The sequence below is a fragment of the Epargyreus clarus genome, unplaced genomic scaffold (genome assembly GCF_041222505.1).
Source record: "Epargyreus clarus isolate Ecla_fem2 unplaced genomic scaffold, WU_Ecla_fem_2.2 ptg000035l, whole genome shotgun sequence".
Classification (NCBI taxonomy): Eukaryota; Metazoa; Arthropoda; class Insecta; order Lepidoptera; family Hesperiidae; genus Epargyreus; species Epargyreus clarus.
The window spans coordinates 8388770-8409479 of NW_027332240.1; the positions used below are offsets into that span (position 1 = coordinate 8388770).

Below are 20710 nucleotides of genomic sequence, written 5' to 3' on the forward strand. Positions count from 1 at the left end.
CATCATTCAATTATTTGTTTGGCCGGGGATCGAACCTGGGACCCTTCGACCGGTACGCCGACCACACAACCATGCTAGTAGTAATATTATCGACTAGCTGCCCGGCAAACTTTGTACCTCCTCAAAATCTATTTATCAAATATATTTCATATAAAATATAGCCTATGTTACTCGTGCATAATGTAGCTTTCGAATGTTGAAAAAAAATTTTAAAATCGGTCCAGTAGTTTTTGAGCCTATTCATTACAATCAAACAAACAAACAAAGTATTCCTCTTTATAATCCCTTACTAATATTATAAATCCGAAAGTAACTCTGTCTGTCTGTCTGGTTGTCTCTTCTTCACGCCTAAACCACTGAACCGATTTTAATGAAATTTTGTACAAAGATAGTCTGAGACCGAGAAAGGACATAGGATAGTTTTTATCCCGAAAATCCCACGGGTACTAGGGATGGCGATCTAAGATCGATTAATCGGAGAATCGATCTTTTGGACCAGAAAAGCGATTATTTTAATAGATATTAGTAAGGATTGAATCGTAAACTATGCATTTGATCAAGTGATGATCTTTAGCAAAGTTGTTGTCCATGAGCCCACGAAGGTTTCAGAGTTGGTACGACCAATTTTCGCCAGATGGCGCCACTGTCATTCCAATGAAGGTACAAATTTTCAGTTTTATGTATGTATGCATGTCATATTATTTTCTTTTAAACGCGGGCGAAGCCGCAGGCAAAAACTAGTGTTAGTATAGATAAGTCGATAACAAATATAAGAAGATTTACGATGAACGGACTAGGCGGACAATCGCTAATTTTATTTTGACTAATTCCTCGCAATCGTCATCGTTGTTTGTGTCAGTTTTGAGTCATGGCACTTAAGAAACCATCTGTTTTCTACGGAATTGTTTTATTGATACATTTAAACTAATGTGGTGTTTCCGCTCGGTTTTTCAATTTGTCCTTCAAATAAAATAACTTTTTATATTTGTATATATAAAAGGGTCAAGGTTCGAATCTATGATTTTTTTATTTTTAAAAATTAAAATATCAGTTTGATGTTTAAAGAAATTTCTTTCAACCTGTAAAATGCTAATATTCAGAAATAAGTAAAAAAACATATTCAAATTCTTGAGCAACCTTTAATACGTTTTTGAGCTGTTTTTTTAAGGGATGATAAAATTTTATGATTAAGTAACGAAATAATAAGTGAAAACGCGAATTAAAAAAATGTTTTTTGTGCTATCATCATAAATGGTGTAATAATTCGTATATGACAAACAAACAGACATACACTCATATTTTTGTATAGATTTTATTAATAGTACATTTAATAATTCATTGATAGAAACTCAAGAGGAAAATAAGAACCTGACCTACTCTTACATATTTCTTCTTATTAAGGAAAATATAATTATGATTGACCTGCTGACCTATTTAAATCATATTACTTGGAAAATACAATATTTTTATCATCTTTATTCTCTAAAATTGGGGGTCTATCAATCCTTTTTATTTTTTATAATATAGGAGTAGCAGACGAACCAGACGAGCGATGTTAAATGGCTACTGCCGCCCATCTGTAATCAACAACAGATAAGATTAGGTTCCTGTCAGTCTCAGATGCGCCGCTACCCTTGACGACTAAGCTGGAATGCCTCGGAGAAGTATGTCTCCCTTACCACACCCTTCAAATCCATCCACCCATCAGTAGCGCTTAACACCGCTGTTATTATAGAAATTGGTGTGGTGGTTGTGCCGTTGGAGTCGAACCACAGAGGATTCTACCACCTATAAAACTTTATCCAATGGCAACCGGGACTTCACTTAAAGTGCCCTCCGAAGCTCGAAAGGGTGAATGAAAAGTCACTAACGGTCACCCATCCAACTCCCGACCGCGCCCGATATTGCTTCACTTTTGAGATAGGTTATGATACACAAGCAACGTGACTACTGGTTATTTACGCATTTCATAAAACACGGAAAATACATATACCTACATGACATGAATATGATCTGAGTACATACAAAATGTATGATTTCATACATTCGTCATTATATACAGTTAATACATATTATAAATAGTCAGAAATAGGTTAATGGAACACGTTTTTATTTTTTTATGCAATGACTATTACGTCATTATGTACGGCCTTATACCAAAAGGACTTAAGGACAAATTTATCGAAAATTAGTAAGTACTCCACTATTAAAAAAATATTACTTTAAGAAATATTTTTTTTAATACTTGCATTGTTTATATTATATTATATTCAAGGCATTATAAATTGGGTACTTATTGTACATTTCTGTAACATTATTATAAGGAGAATTAGATGAATATTTCTAAATAAAAAAAAATATTTTAGCTAAAGACATACAGACGTACGGACGTTTAATATTATTTAAATACAGTATTCTACAATTAAAAGTTATGAAATCAGTTTACCTTTTTTTAACCCTATAAGTACATTTTTTAGTTATAAGTTCGTACATATAATTACATCTTCTTAATCAATCAGATGTTGTAGTTTTTGTTTAAATACACGTTTCAACTTGCTTTTTTCTTTGATTGGTACCGAAATTATAGCAATGTTATGACGGCCTGTAAAAAACGTTACGTTAGTAATATTTTATTATCAACGTATTTAGATTTTTTAATTGTTCTTATCTACTAATCCTCTAATAATAGGCAATTAAACAATGTTAGCAATTATTGTATCCTTTTTTGTTTAGCATTAACGAGATCTTGTGACATTATATCTTGACACGTTTAATGTTATTTATGATATTGTTTACAATAGTAACATTTAAATGTTTAGTTACGTTGCCTGTTTTCATTAGTGAAGTTTAAAGTATTAAACGTATCTTTTTTGTTATTAATGTTAACTTGTAGTAAAAAACGTAAAAAAGAATTGACATGATAATTGAAAAGTGGCCTTGAAATTCGTATTTAATTTTGATCTCGGCAGTACATCTTGTGTGTAATTTATATTGTGTTTGAATGAAGAACATAATAACCGAAGTTTGAAAGTAATTACATAGGTATATTTTTTTTCTACCTACAGACTATTGAGTCACTGGTGTTCGGCCACCATGTTTGCCTTTATCCATTCAAGCCTTCGTGTGATTACAAGGCGCACAGCACACACGCAAACTAACCCACACACAGATACCGGCTTAAGCCAGTTTGACGTTTCTCGCTACTCAGTACACAAGTCAGTTGGCCGAGGCACGGCGACGCGGCACGATTGCCCGCCATTTTGTTCTTACGAAAATTCTCGGGCATTTCTTCAAAAATAAACCGTACGTGTCTATTTGTGCTGTGTGTGTTTTTGTACGTTCTATGGAGGTTATTATAAAAGAAAATTGCCATTCAAATGACGGAGACACGAGGATTTGGGTATTTCCAAAGTTTTTCGACGTTTTTTGAGGTTACAAACGTATTTTGCGGCCGTTGTTTTTTTCTAACGTGCCTTGCCGATGGCGCGAGCCAACGTAATGCCACAAATGATGTAAATTACAAAATGATTATCGGGAATTTGCATTATCCGTGTTGTGAGTCAAGGCGACAGTGTTGATATTTACTGTTATAAATTCCAGTCAGCGTGTATTTAACTGGTTCTGATAAGCTTTTTTAATTTAAAATAGACCGCCTATGTGGGTTACGGTCAACGTCCCGTAGGAATTGGGTTAGCATAGTTGGCTAAAAGACATCAACGCGTATGCCGGTTAAATGTGCAACTTTTAAAAAAGTTTGACCAAATATTAACGCATCGATGCGTTTCATTGTAAGGGAAAGTGCGGGTGGTAATTGTACTTACTATCTAAGAAGTTCTTTGACAGTATAAGCGGTGTTTAAGTATCGATTATGGCTTTGAGCTCGCTTCGAATGTAATTATTATTGCTGTATATCGTGTGTCCCATAATCCGTTTATGAAGTTGCTTGACCAGCTCCGAGGTATCCGTACTCACGGAATTCTTCGAGTTATTCTCGAGTTATATTTGATTTCTGAGACACATTTTTTTGCTATTATACGTGAATGTTATCGACATTCGTGGTACACTATTCATGTATTACGCCAAACTTAAAAATATACCTGGTGATTTCATCTGTAAGTAGTTAAATAAATATTGTAGTAATTTATTATACAAACTACATTTAACGTATAATAAATGCTTATTGAATATTATATTGGATTAAGATGATAGATATACCAATAAATTTTATCTTTATGTAATAGGAACGTTAAGCTTATTTAGTAAAATATTTAAGTCTGATTTACGAATGATCGCCAAGTCCTTGAAATTCTATCATAATCGAATTTTATTTAAAATTATTTATTTAAAATGGCTACCAACCAAAAAAAACGATAACAGTAAAAATAAAAAATGTTTTGTCTATAAATTAATAAATAGATTTAAAATTATTTTAAAGGATATTCATGGGGATTAAACTTATTAAATAATAAAGGTAATATTACAATAGAATGACTAATTAGTCATTTTAGCTGTTTCATCAACATATTCAGTAAACAAGAGTGAGCCAACACTAATATTGAATTATAGTCGTGATGTCATTATTTGTATTAATCGAGACGTTTTGAAGGTGCTTTGGATTTTTATAAAAATAACATTCGTTTGCGTCGTAAAATATAAAAAAAATGTTAATTTTTAAAATATATATTTTTTTTATTTTTAGATTTACGACGTTTTTGTGATTGACGACGATGTGACCCATAACGATATTATTTTGGAATGGACTTTAATTTGAAATTACTATTTAAAATTTAGTTATTTTAGAAGAATTAAATGCAGCATTATAACAATTATTATTTTATTGAAATAAATATTGTAAATCTTTTATAAAAAGAAGTAAATTTCGTAGGTATTTTATAAAAGTAAATAATAATATGCAGCAATAATATTTAATACTGTAATTAAATATGAATGGTTTTAGTATAACAAGTCAACCATTTTCCTGATTTTATCAAACAGTTACGTATGTATTACGAAAAACATTACCCTCCGAGGTTAGTTAAGAATAATAGGTATGCAGCAGTGATAGCCTAGTGGTTAAGAAACTCGGCCTCTCGCTCGAGGGGACCGAGGTTCCAATCCCGAGCACGTACCTCTGATTTTTCGAAGTTATGTGCGTATTAAAAATTGATTATCACTTGGTTAAACGGTGAAGGAAAACATTGTGAGCAAACTTGTATATCTGAGAAATCTTAAAAAAAAATTCAAAAGTATGTGAAGTCTACCAATACGCACTTGGCCAGCGCGGTGGACTGTGGCCTCATTCTTCTCATTCTGAGAGGAGACCCCTGCCCAGCAGTAGGCAGTAATGGGTTCATGATGAATAGGTATGTTTCCCAATAATTTAGTCGCGATTTAAAAAATATTTTTCACCTCTGACTCATCTTACCGTCATATCTGTAAAAGAAGACCAGTTACCCGTATTTTGAACCCTATTACATACGCGATAAGAGTGGTTAAATAGACCGAAGTGCTAAGAGGTAAGGTAAATGTTTCAGTGATGACAGTTACAACTCGTGCTCTATAGAATTGTTATTTATTATTGAGATTATGATTTATCCGCGTATATAACGCTATGAAACTATTACAAAGTATTTATTATAATATTAAATATATTTATTAGAAAGAAAGAAAATAATTTATTCGGCGAAAAATACACAATAAATACAAATAGAAAATTGCATACAAAAATATTATAATTTTTTTCTGACCGAAAAGGTCTCCACTCAGCTTTAATATTTCGGGTAAGCTTAGTCACCTGGGGTTCTGTGGAGCCTGTACATACATCTGTTACTCAAATTATAGATTTCTTATACCTAATAAGTAGGAAAAAGTAGCAAATGAGCATGCAGTCCACCTGATGGTGGCTACTGCCGCCCATGGACATCTGTAATCAACCTCAGATAAGATTAGATTCCTACCTGAAGTCTGTCACAGACGTGCCACTACCCCTGAAAACTAGGAAAGCCTCGGAAAGTATGTCTCCCTTACCACACCCTTCAAGCCAGAACACAGCAGCGCTTAACACTGGTATTATTAGGCAGAAATAGTGTCCACCCTCGACTTATTTTTATAAACATCTGTAATTATAGTTATTTTCTATTAAAAAAGTAGTCAAATAGCATGCAGTCCATCTGATGGTAAGTAGCTATTGCCGCACATGGACATCTGTATACCCCAATAAGATTTATTATGTAACCTTTGTGTCTAGAAAGTCTTATTTACATAAATATAAATAATTTTAGGTCAAGTTGAAGATAAATAATAAATATTAATAATGAATCACAATCGAAAGTAAGTTACGAAAACAACCGCGACTGATAAGGAGTCGACCGATTTATTTCATTGCTTTAAGTCGAGGTCGTTGTGGTAACAATATTAACAGATTATAATTACCTGTCATTGTCTTTACCTAGTGCACAGGAAAATATTTTGCGAATTTTAAGTATGTTTAATATAAGTTGGCGAATTATAACATATATGGTATCGTTGAATTCGTCTAAATTGTGGAAGGGACAGAAGCTTTTAAAGCTCTGTCCCTTCCACAAGTAGCACGTCAGCCTGATCGTTTAGGTATAAATCAAATCAGAAATATTTTATTCAAAATAGATTGTTTACGAAACTCTTTTTGAACGTCAATATACCACCACTTCACAAGTCTTCCGTTATGTAGGAGTGTAGAAAGCGTTTTTTTTTAAACAGAAACCCTCTGGTTTATTGTTTTGATAATGACACTCTATTTTTTTTACCTTCAATATCTAAATAGTGAACTTTTGTAAGAAACTCGCACGTGGCTGGCTCGGAGCCAACGGTCATCAACACGTGGTTTGTCATCGAAGTTCTAGGTCTAATTCACTGGTATTCAGACTATTTAGTAACGATAAACACCAAACCAAAAAGCAGTTATAGTCATGGTTGAAACTGCTCTTCCTCCAGGTCATAGGTTCTTCTCAGGAAACCCTTTCCGTTGTGTATGAGAGATAATAATTATAGTATGAAAATTAAAAACCACGCCATAATCGCACAAGGAAAATCGTTAATGATGTTTCCTGACGATCCTGATGAGGAGAATGTGATAAAATTATTAAAATCGTGTATTGTCAGCTGTTCTTGATAACTGTTCCAAATTTTAAATTAATTGGACCGTTCAAAATGGGTAAAAATCGAATTCAAAGATTCCGCTACAAACATACATACATACAACCTAAGCTAATAAAATCGTGTTAAAAATGGTCCATTATCTTGGGGCGTCCACCATATTACGTTTAGAATAACGTTATTAATCTTGCATTCTCAACCAAAATAAAAAACAAAATTCCAGCTTAAACTATTGGGTTTTACTGTAAATTCAATTTAACCCGGCAACATTCAACCCTCACATTACATACGAACCAACAAGGCAACTTAAATAAATCTTGTAAAAACAAAATTTATTCATGTTTTTACCTTTCTTATCTCTAGATTATTCATATATTTTCCGCCTCATTACCAACTCGATTCCAACTCCATCGACGTTATTGTTCGTTATTTGTATTCAGTAGAATCAAGTGTAAGGCCGTTTTTATCAATATATTGTTTAATATAACAAGAGTGTTGTTAGTGCCGAAAAAATGTTGACGCATAAAATTTGGACTGAGTGGAGCAGGAAGTTCAAATCGTTTAGTGTTTGTGGAATAGATGCTGTGTCACACTCATTGTGGACGGTGAGATTGAGACAATCAAATTGAGAGTAATTGGTAGTTTAGCATATTAGATAGGTATTGGTTTGCAGAATCCCGTATTACTATCAAATATTAAAGTGTAAAACATTATGCTGATATCATAATAGTTAAGAGGTAAAGATGCCCTTAATATTTTCTATGTAGTGTCACAGATTAGTAAATAGTTACTACGTAGTGTGCAGTAAAGTTATAATCGTTTGTAAATCGATTAACGCTAGTTATCAATAATCAATCTATCCAATGTTTTGCTTATCAAAAATTAAAAGCAAATTCTACCTATTAGTAACTGGTAAATTTCGAGCTATGGTTATAACCGGTGTTAGTAGTTTCCAAAAGTATTTCATTAAAACAAGTTTAATCGTTTTAGCTTTTTTCGTAGATTAATTTTCGAAAATCCGTGCTTTGTGCTCATCGATATGCCATAATGTAAAAATATTTATGTAAAAATTAATACTTCTAGACTTATGTACTTAAAGTATTATTAAGAAGATACCGTAGCCAAACATAACAGTTTCTAATAACACAGACAGTCAATTTCATTCATTATAATATCAGACGAGCCACCAAACTGCACAATCAAACGTCATTAGAGTTAATGAGTTCAATTTAATCCGTTTAACAAAACAAATAAGAACTCAGTTGTAGATAACTGGGTTCTACTTGAAACGGCACAGATGATAGGATCGAACGACATCAATACAGTTTTACAGTGGTTCTCAATCTTTTTTGTGCGACCCCCTTAAAGACCCCCTTGTGTAAAAATATTTCGCGACCCTCCATATTTCGCTGTTTATAAATTGTATTTTTCTTTATATTGTATGTTATAAATGTGAAATCTGGGTAACAAATATATTTATTTTCATAATTAGGTAGGTGTTCGTTAAATCCAGAATAAGGTACCTAAAATGTCGTCGTATTTAAGACGACTGTCGCCGAACTCCTTTAATTATTTTGTCTTAGTAAACATATACTGCTTTTGAAGTAAAAAAACTATTGTTCTTTTTTCTTTTTATATTCTTCCTAACCTAATTATAGATGTTTGGAATCTCCCAGTTGGTAGCGATTTCTTGAAGTGTTTTACTGAGGCTTCTCGTCCCCCCAGTTGTCGTAACACTTTAAGAAACATGTCAGTATTGGAACTTTCATTGCTAGAGGCCATGGGCCGGTATTGGTCTGTGGGGTGAAAGGCGAGGTATGCACAAATGAGAAACAGGATCACTGGGAGTTGGAATTTGCAGTGAAAGTCATTTTGAGCTGATAATTGGTAATGACGAGTAAGGGATCAATAATTAAGTAATGCCGCTCCCATATAAGAGGCAAGCCATCATAAATGGTGACAGATGTTTTGATTGAGTTAATCGATTTATTAAAAAAATAAATATATTTAAAGAATATGTATTTATTGTGTTTAAAAATAAAAGTACAATGTAAAAACTATACATAACGTCTAACTAACACAGAAAACTCTGACACACAACTCCTGATAAATTCTGAATCCTTACTAATATTATAAATCTGAAAGTAACTCTGTCTGTCTGGCTGGTTGTCTCTTCTTCACGCCTAAACCACTGACCCGATTTGAATGAAATTTTGTACAAAGATAGTCTGAGACCCGAAAAAGGACATAGGCTAGTTTTTATCCCGGAAATCCCACGGGAACTGGGGATGGCGATATAAAATCGATTAATCGGAGAATCGATCGTTTGGACCAAAATAATCGATTACTTTCATATCATAATCGATTATATGTCATATTATTTTCTCTTAAACGCAGGCGAAGCCGCGGGAAAAATTACGATATAAAAGATAAAAAAATACTCTAGATGTCTGGCAAACATTTCTAAGCCAAAATTAATGAAAATTGTTCTTTAAATTAAATTATAAATGACACTGCCTGTATGTGAGATGAGTTTGTAAAAAAAATTAAAAGCTCTCTTTCAATCACACGCATTGTCAAATACTCTAGTAGTGTGTTTACCACTATTGTTGATCAACAAGTTGACTCTATTTATTTGTTGTTTGTTACACTAAAATGATAGACGAACCTCTGAACATTGACATGACAAGTGAATATTGTCCACTATTGTGTGTGTGACTCCGAACACGTAAATATTTCATGAATATTGCGTAAGTGAACTTTAAATTTGATTTCTAGTTTTATTTAAATCACGTAGAATATACCAGCGTTAGATATTTACACTCTGTGTGTATATGTGTTATAAATAAATTCGCGTATTGAATCCCGAGAAATGTCTATGCTTTAATTTGACTTAGTTTACTTATCTATTTCGTAGTCTGTGTCTATGGTTCAAAAATATTTGTTAAATCTTAACAAAAACTATCTTGATCGGCTTAGGTTAGTGTTATCGCGTATTGCTTATTTATCCTTATCTAGACCAATAAGCTTACATATTCTGATTTCCATAGCAGTTTCATTACGTATATTTTATTACTTTAAACTTTGTTCTTTACTAATTAAGTGCTTAGAGTAAGTCGCAAATGTTCAGTCTCACCGGTCTCACCGGTTGACTTAACTTCATTCATATTCCAAGTGACTTACGAAAATGAATGTTTAACGATAAATTCGATCTGTATCGTTGCTAATGAATGAAACATAATTCCGAGAGCAGTGTTAGCCAACTGCACGAATAAGGCTTCGCATGAAACTAGTATCACACTAGATCCGTTTAATACTAGAGATTAATGTATCAAAATGTTTGATCGTAGAGACTTTTTCAGAAGTATTCAATTTCTTTGTAGCCAAAAATCGTATTTAAGGAGGGGCACTCACTATAAATTTCATAGTTTTTTATCTTAATTAAGGTGCAACAACAACAGATGCAATGCTTGATCTCGTAATGCATATGTTTACTAATCTCACATAAAATTGGGCTTTATCTATATGTACAGTCTAAATACTAAGATTTGGGACCGTAATATAATGATTAACTTCTATAGTAAGATTGTATGTAGTATACGAGATTGATCGGATTAACGAACATTTTAATTTCGCGATTGCTCTGAATAATAATATGAAGTATTTCAACAAACAGAATTCTTAAACTGTCTTGTGAGTTTTAAATCGTAAATGTTACGAAGTTATTAACAGAATTTAAATGCTTTATATCCATTAGTGGTCCGATTTAGTTCTCAGGGGTAACAGCGTATTCGTGATTAGCCTCGGGCAACTCTCCTCAAATTAACTATTATTAATTATCATTACTGATCATTACATGTAAATCATTTGCGTACTCGAGTAACTGTCGAACTACACTGATTAATGTTGCATTTATTTATGCTGAATAGTCATTTCTTTCATAATGACAAATTGACATAAAGTTTCTTGTAATATCTCATACATGACTATTTTCTCTTGCACTTTCGCTATTTCGTACGTAAAGCTCTAAGCTTGTGTCGTTATATTGTCAAGGTATCTATCCCACTGCTGGGCATAAATGTCTTAAAATTTGGATGGTTTGCGTCGTAGTCGATCGAACTAGCCAAGGTGCTCTGTTAGGTCCAATCCAGATAGGAATTAGGTCTTTTTGCAGATATTTTTAATACTGCTACCCTTGAAAAATATGTTGAAATTCCTCTTATAAAAACCTGCCTTATTTTTCAAAAACACCGCAGTGTGTGAAACTCCTGTTGAAATGGACGGCAAATATGTTCCAGACACGTATGCATGTCTGTGAGATGTATCAGAATTTCAAATTCGTTTATAAACAGTTAGCTTCCATAGATTGGCCACACATCGCCATGGTAGGGTCGTTACACGCATAATCCCAATTGATAGTTTCCACTCCACTTGTATACCGCGATAAACCGTTAAATTCACCATATCATACAGATCAATCCGTACCAGAGAATTGATAACTATTTATCGTCCGTAAATACTTTCTACGAAAAGCTTTTTGTATTTCTATTTTAAAAATTTCCTCGATGAATATTAGAATGAGTTTGTTTAACGTTACTTTGATAGTTTCGAAGTATTAAGCAAGCATGCCATACCTTATCTACCATAACTGTAACGGATTACTTTAACTAAATATAGCACATATAAAAGGTATGTTTTTCCTTAGATCCATTGTGATCAAAATATTTATCGGTGTTATGTAATTCGTTTTAAACGTCAATGTTATGTTACTGTCCAAGGTAAAAGTTGAACTTTCTTTAAAAATATTCTTCAGGAACGGCCATGTATTTGTGATCAGCTCCAGTTTTATATAGAAACAATTTAAAAAGTTGCTTACACATGTGCAACAATGGGCACTGTAGCCAGTAGTGACTTACCATCAGATGGACTGCACGCTCGTTTCCTACTTTAATCTAATATAGCACAAAATTAATATAATAAGAAAAATCCAACTGCTTAGACATATAACTAAGTTACCCACAATTTAGATAAACCCAATGACGCCTCGTGTGTTACAATAAAGTCAAGCCGTTTAGACTACAGAGCATTTCAAAGAATGAGACATATGCTATAAACATTACCCTTCATAGTTCGGCAAAAAATCTTGATATCCCTGAACTTAATCTCCCAAGCCAGCATTCGTCATCTCGATACCGCATCAAATCGCCGATACTCATGATTCGTATGTCTGCGCTGTACTTATACTTAGCTATCCCGTTAGCGCAAAACCGGTCGGCGTCTCGAATGCCTCGCGTTCCACGGTTATTTCAACGTACACTGATTTTTGTTTGTTTTTGTACCTGCCTAAAGCCAATTACTCCATATGCGGCAGAAGTTCTGAATTCTGGATACAATTTTATGAAGAGCTGGCTTGAATTTTAAATCAGTTACTTCTAAATACGCAAGAAATCTGAAAGAAGAATTGATAATGAAAGAAAAATGATGGACATGACAGAATGCATCTTTTATTATACATTTATATTCTCTGGAATTTATCGTATAAAATGATACAGGATCTTTTGAAAATGATATTGTAAGTGCCGAAGATATCACATAGCATTTGTATCGATACGCATGATATTTTTTCACTTTTTAGGCACTCTTAAAGTGTTCCTGTCGAAAATAAAAGCATTTGGCCCTCCTTTCCCCTCAGTAGTCTCGGAATCTCTTGAAGCCGGTATTCAAGGAAGACTGGTTTCGCTTGACCCCGACCTTGATACTTGCGACTGGTTCCGAGGCTCATTACAGCGCACACATTACTGTTACGCGTATGACCCTAACGTTCGCGAGTAATTTGAAGTCATTAGAAGTAGAATGCATTAAGTTGATCGCATGATCGTTCTTCGAAATATGAAGCTCATACATTTGTTTAGCTATTAAAATATTTTAATATTAAAATTTTGAATCAAAGTAAAGAACATGCTAGAAATTGTTAATGGGGGTAGTAAAAAAAATATATACTAAGGGGGTCGCGCCATCATGAAGATTGAAAAACACTGGATTAAATTATAATCGGTTATTTTATCACATGAAATGTATTATTGATCTGTTTGGTCAATTTAATCCGTTGTTCTACTGTGTATTCATTTTTAATCGTTTTGTAGAGCCTTAACATTTAGGTTTGACATTTTTGCGTCGAGACTAAAAATCAATAGGTCAGTGATCTTAGCTTAATTTGCCGCTAATGCCTTATAAGGCTTCTTCGTAGTCCTAAGCCACTTAACGTTTGGTTCAGTTCAATTTTAGTTTGATCTTTAAATATCAGTGCGAAAGTCAAGAGACCATTTTTCAATTTACATTTAAGAGCTTAAGTGCCCTTTCAATTTTGTTTTGTTAAGTTCATTGGTTCAATGGCTCCTTATATGTCAAAATCAGATTTCTTGACTCCGCTTCATCCCAAAGTTGTTCAAACTCTAAATTAACCGAGTCATACATTTGAACGAAACATTTAACCTTCAGAGGTTATCGTGCCGTTCAAATTCGGCGAAACAATCTTTTGTTCTCTTATCGTATTCGTAAGTCACTTTTGGAAGGCTTATTTTCATTTCAATAGACTGGTCCACATTCTGACTACAATTTGTGGAACTAAGTGAGTGTTTTGCATATTCTTTTGCTTGTAACTTGGCTAGTAATTAGTTGTTTGTCATTGCTGCCTTTTATGTCATTTTTATAATATTGAAGTGATCCATGTATTGGTAAATGATAACTGACGTCTCTTTCCATTACCTCCGTATTAATGAAAAGGGGTATATCTGAGGCTAATCACGGAAGCATCGCTATTCCTGCCTAAGATGGTTGCCTCATATGTAAGTCAGCCAAAATCCAGACCCTTTCATTGAAACACTGAACTGTTTCACTCTTGAAACAAATGCGAGGGACCCAAAATTAAGGACTTAATATGTGTTTCGAAGCATAGAAGAATCCAAATCCAGTTTTTTGAGTAAAAATATATACCACTGATGCATTCAAACAGCAAAGAAAAGGAAAGCTAAAATTTTATAAAAAAGTCCTACAACAGTCTATTCAACTCCACAAAGAAATTATCAAGTTCATCTGTACAATTTTACAATACATTCTCGTGAAAGTGTCTGACACTTTAATACACTATCCCACGAACTCATTCAACATTGCTTTGCAGATATTTGTTTGTAATTAAGATTGAGAGGTCCATTGCGTGTTTAATGAGGTCTCGACATGCCTGCTTAATGTCTGATGTCTGCAAACAGTGGCCTCTGTATCGTATTTTTTACTGCCATCTACTCTAGCCTGAGATTTCCTCTAGCTAACGTCATTTCTAATCTTGGAATATTAAACACATAGACTCCTACTTCGAGATGTTTATTTTATTTTTATGTCATTATTGTTGACATTCCCGCTCAGGTGTTATTTACTTCCTCTATGTTTGTAATAAACATACTTGTTTAAAGATTTTCTAAGTATATTAATTAATTTGTGCTGAAATAAATACTTTCAAGTGATTTTATCTTAGCACTTTCGTAATAACTTCGACTGTGACATTACAGCCGAAATCGGGTTAACCGATTGTTAAAAATCGTCAACACATCATCGTTGATGCAGATGCTTATCCAAGGTTATGATGATGTCTAGATTCGTAGCCCCATACCAGCTTTCGTTATGTCATCCGTGATAGAGCACACAAAGACATCCCAGACCACCACAAATTTCATAACTTAAATACCAGAACCATATGCCAGACAAACCGGTTAATGACTGACCACCACGCGTGGTCAATATTAATATTGCCATATTATTTTTCTATGCACGCTTATGCTAACTAGAGATGCACCCATCGAAAGTTCGAAACGATCGTCTACTAAAATAACGATATGTTTATAGATGAAGATAGAGTTTCAGAAAAAAAATGCCTAAAGGTTGTAATTTGCCTCCGCGTAGTCTGACTGATTGGTCGTCAAAAAACGGGCCGAATTTTGGAATGAAATATCAAATTGGAATCCTCGAAAAAGTCACATGTTAGTGAATTTTTCAATTTTCGATAATAACGCGTTGAAACCTTGCTTATTAGCAGTTATCAATATATTTTTCCTGCGTTATTAGTTATCAAATTGAAATCCTCGAAAATTTTAATACTTCAGTGATAGTTTCATTTAGCGATAATATTGCGATGTAATTTTATATATTATCGCTTATCGATATATTTGCCTCTATTAGTATCGATACATCAACTCGTATGTCTCATGCTAAAACAGTGGCGGTTACTTCAAGCCAAGTCAAGTTTGTCGTAGACCTGTGCACATGACCTAGTGGTCATGCAAATATTTGTCCAAATGCCTCGTTACACTGATTACACATATCGTAAATGGTTGTTTGCGACTTTTATATACGTAGTTGTGTTGCTATGTATGGCTGGTTTGTTTGTGTGTATGATGGTTGTTTACTGTTCTCAGCGGGTCACTGTTTAGGAAGTAAGAATTCTAAATAATAGGTAGTTTTTACCGTAAGCTTACTTCTCATTTCTTACCCTTCATTATATTTACTTTCTTATAGTCATTACCCGTACACATAGAAAATGTATTTTAATTAATAATTATTATAAATAGAAAAAAATACTTAAAAAAATAATAAATTGAAAAGAAAATAATGATGCCTCCCTTACTCCACAATTTAGATAAATTCTACGAAACCTCATATTTTGAAATCCGTTAATATTTTGGATACAGGTAAACTGTTCGGGCTGCAGGGAGTGCCAAAGAATTAGATGTACATATTACAAACATAAAAAACTTGAAAAAATCTCTATGCGGACGGATAAAAAAAATAAGTCTTAGCACAACTCAATTGTCAATGTGTAGCCCTTGAGGACTAAATCACTTATAAATAAATCGACCTTAATCATTTCCATTCATGCATATCCTTAAATGGCAGTAAAATAAATAGCAGTCGAGACTTATTATAGGTCAAATGACGCGATGTTTTAGAGAAAACGTGTAAATATAGCAGAACCACTTATAAAATGAAGTTGAGTTGAGTTTTGCAGCAGGTTTTTCGTGTTTTACATGTGAGTCACACCTCGGGGGTCGCAGAGGGTCGCGGCGCGTTAGTAAAAAAAAACAATGTCAATTTCAAAAAGATATTTTGCTGAGGAAATGTTCGGTTGGTGACATAATTGATGAAAAATATTTATGACTGCATTTAACCGGACGAACTTTTTTTTTTTTTTTTTTTTTTTATAATATAAGAGTAGCAGACGAGCATGCAGTCCACCTGATGGTAAGTGGCTACTGCCGCCCATGGACATCTGTAATCAACCCCAGATAGGATTACATATTCCTACCTGAGGTCGGTCACAGATGCGCCGCTACCCCTGAGGACTAAGCTGGAACGCCTCGGAAAAGTCTATCTCCCTTACCACACCCTTCAAACCGGAACACAGCAGCGCCTAACACTGCTGTTCATCATCATCATCATCATCATCAACCCATCACTGTCCCACTGCTGGGCACGGGTCTCCTCTCATAATGAGAAGGATTAGGCCATAGTCCACCGCGCTGGCCAAGTGCGTATTGGTAGACTTCACAAACCTTTGAGATTTTTTTTTTATAAATCTCTCAGGTATGCAGGTTTCCTCACGATGTTTTCCTTCACCGTTTTAAGCAAGTGATAATTAATTTCTAATACGCACATAAATTTGAAAATCAGAGGTGCGTGCCTGGGATTTGAACCTCGGACCCCTCGATCGAGAGGCCGCGTTTCTTAACCACTAGGCTATCACTGCTCTTATACACTGCTGTTATTAGGTAGAAATAGGTGTGGCGGTGGGGCCGCCGGAGTCGAACCACAAAGGGTTCTACCACCTTTTTAACTACTTTAACTTAACTAAAATACAGATTAAATAAACGAAAGAGGGGGACGCGAAGTGTTAAAATATTTAGTTGGTCACGACATGAGAAAGTTTGAAAACCACTGTTCTATAGTATGAAGATGGCAAGACTTAAATAAAATGCAGACGAGCTTACTTATAGGTCAAATGACCGAGCGAGATCATCAAATGTATGACTAATTATTTGCTAACTGGTTTGGTTTGTTTCAAATTACGCTAGATCATTGACCGCAGATCTGGTCTGTAATTGTTATCATTTGAGTATTTGACCGCTGTTAATGTGAGAGCTTTGCTGTTGATTAGGGTTGGCAGATGTTAGTTTATCGTCCATATAGAGTAGGGATGTTTTGTGTAATATGGAAGTTGCAAACGAGCATTGCATGGGATGATAAGTGGCTACTGCCCATGGATATCAGTAATTAACTACAGATAAAGAGGTCCTTCCTCAGGTCGACCATAGATTCGTTGCTGTTGCTATCCCCAAGGATTAAGGTGGAATGTTTCGGATAAGTATGTCTCTTACCCGACCCTTCAAACCAAAACACAGCAGCGTTTAATACAGCTGTTATGAGGCAGAAATAGGTGTGGCGGTGGTGCCGCCGGAGTCGAACCACAAAGGGTTCTACCCCCTTCAAGATTATATTTAAAGAGCCTTTTATTAGTAATATCTGTTTTTTTTCTTCTGTGCCTTTATGTCAGAATATGATTGTAGAAAGTTTTTTTACTCATTTTCATGACTGAAGGTTACAAGTTAAACATTATTCGAACTTTGTTACTTTCAAACAATATTGGCAAGCAGGAACCATCTGACCTCGCGACCTCAGTCTGAGAGAAAAGCAAGCACCGTTCATTATTCAAAAAGATGCAACGAACTCAACTTTTTGTTATGGTGCATGCATATGCTTAGCATAAATTAAATTGAAATTTTTGCCTGTAATTTTGAAATAACGGATAGTTTCGACGCTCAACATAAAAATTAAAATAAATGTTCTTTTTATTCAGTCTCAATGGCATATCTTGGCTTAAAATTATTTTATTCTTTTTACACAAAGTTTTCGATTGAAGGTATTGGTGTAAAATTAGTAAATTGTAATCTTCAGTTAAAATCATAATTAAACGTCAATTTGTCTTCTTGCGTTAAAATAAAAAAAAAATAGTTGAGTACATGCGTCAAATTTATAGTAAAAAACTGATCCTTGTGTTGAATTTGGAAAAAATAAAGCAGTGTATTAGTGTACATTTAATAAACATGCGCTATGACATGGGGCTCTTCAAAAAAGGTGCTAAAAGAGCTCTCCTTCAAAGCCGGCGATGCATTGGCGACTCCTCTGGTGTTGCAAATGTTCATAGGCGACGTTGACTACTTTCCGTCAGGTAGCACGTCTGCTTTATCGTTAGGCTCAAATATATAAAAAAAAAGTCTGAAATGCTAGAATTATTTCATTTAAAAAGCTAGTTTTTGCCTTGAATTTTAAAAGGGCTACATACAGTACTTGAATTGAACTATAAAAACGTAGGGTTCTTCCGTCAAATAAAAAAACTACACTTTCAGAACTCTCCTCATTTAAAACAAGTGGGTAGTAGTTATATCAAATAACAAGTTACGGTTAAAAACAAAGGCGGTGTCGTGCGAACGAATTTAATTTCTCAACTGGGCGCCATTGTGCGTGTTGATGGCTCGAACCATGAGATCCAGTTTAAATGACCGTTGACCGCAACCCACCGTTAGGTATGGGGGGCCGTGAAATCTTTAATTTTTTGAAGACGAGGTATAAAAATGGTAGTATCAACGTCCTATGCTTCTGTGTCATCATCAACCCATTACTGCCCCACTGCTGGGCACGGGTCCATAATGAAAAGGATTAGGCCATAGTCCACCGCGCTGGCCAAATGTAGTAATTGGTAGACTTCACATACATTCGTGATATTTTTTTTATAAATTTCTCATGTATGCCGGTTTCCTCACGATGTTTTCCTTCACCGTTTAGCAAGTGATAATTAATTTCTAATATGCACATAACTTTGAAAAATCAGAGATGCCTGAGATTTGAACCTCGGACTCCTATTATACTGTGTTTATTAGGCAGAAATAAAAGTGGTGGTGATGGCTCCGATGTCGAATGACACACATCACCAATGACATCTTTAAAATGTTTTACCACCTATACACTGAATATAGACATTATACTATATGTTATGATATATATTCACTTTGCTTAGTTAATCTGTACGGACACTACCGTTAAAATATTTAAATTCGTCTCGAAATTTGGATGTTAAACAAACCTTTATTTCTCATATTATTTATAAGTAGAGTAGTTACGCAGTCGTTTTTAAAATAAGTTACACATAATTTTGTTTTGTGCATGTTTTGTAAATGTCATAATGCCATTACAAAATACATGTCGTTTAGTTCGTGTTATAATAGTCGTCTCGAAAAACTGACTTTGTAATCCTGATATGCGGTGTACAGACTATAAGCGTGTTCATAAGCGGTAGCGGATAATTGAAAATACATTCGGTTATAAATTTTAAGGGCACACGCAGACATACTAATTTTATCGTCAGAAATCTATAAGTTATTTTTCGGAAGGTAATGTAATCGCTGAAATGGGCGTTTTCGATATTGCGACTCTCTTAAGTACACAAAAGTAATATGCTTTTTTATTTACAAATTTTATTTTAGATAAAGTGGACTCAAAAATTATTCGCATTTAAATTTTCTATTCTAAAATTAGCAATTTGATGAACATTTTCGATTGATTGCAAATTTTCCTTTTAAATTGCTATCTCGAAATCCGCGCCGCTTATTGCTCGCTCCATGACCATACTCACGTGTCGGTCGTTCCCACGAGCGATGGTCATTTTGGCCGAAGGTCGGTTGACCTTGCGTTTTGTGTTCAACTTACATTTATTTCCCCAAGGGTTATGTTTTAAGGTGTAGTCGTGGAAATGTATTAGTATATAAACATGTGTTTTGAATGTTTGTTAAATTGTGATTATTATGATTTGGAATGGAATTTTGATGATTTTGATGATTATATGGGTACAAATTAATTTATGCATTTTTAGATATCTTCATCACACTATAAAAGACTTTTAGACACTCAAATATATTGTTTATAAACGTGATTTTAAGTTAATTAGATTGTTTTTGAAATTTATATTTAAATTAATCAAATTTAAAAAACATTACCACTCCAAATATGAAAAAAGGAATAGCAAAAAAATGTCCTACTTTTATTATTTTAAAAACTAAGATCACAATAAAAGTACAATATCACATAATCATCCTTCCCCTTAAATAAGACATGCTTGCGGCCCTACATTTCGCATTTTTCTCTGCACTATTCAAAACGCGATTCCCACGATGTTTTGGCCGAAGGTCGGCCGACCTCGCGTCTCCATTGGTCATTTCTGGGAACCAAACATGTTTCTATTGTTTGGACGCGTCTTTATCATGTAGTTTTGACAAACTCCATTAGCTTGCGACACCTGGCGTCGGATGCGGGTAACTATGGGGTACTTATGTTAAGTGGGTTCTTCAAATGTACTGAGTACAATGGTGTTTTTTGCCCTTAGCCCCAAACTAAGATTCCCCATGGTGTGGATATTGACAAGTACATAAACGCACAGAAACATCTAAAATCTAAATTTAACATTCAGTCTGCCTGGCCA

General features: G+C 34.2%; 1 protein-coding gene across 5 annotated transcripts in view; it reads left to right on the forward strand.

Moving 5' to 3' along the window:
* shot (dystonin-like protein short stop) overlaps nt 1-20710 on the forward strand; it is a 383469-nt gene that overhangs the window by 108568 nt on the left and 254191 nt on the right. For 3 of the 5 annotated variants that reach the window (XM_073091890.1, XM_073091893.1, XM_073091897.1), the window contains exon 1: nt 3198-3303. The exons of the other annotated variants lie outside the window; for them this stretch is intronic. The gene's annotated coding sequence lies outside the window, so the exon portion shown is untranslated. Of the gene's footprint in view, nt 1-3197; nt 3304-20710 lie in introns of those variants that run through there. 5 annotated transcript variants of the gene reach the window in all.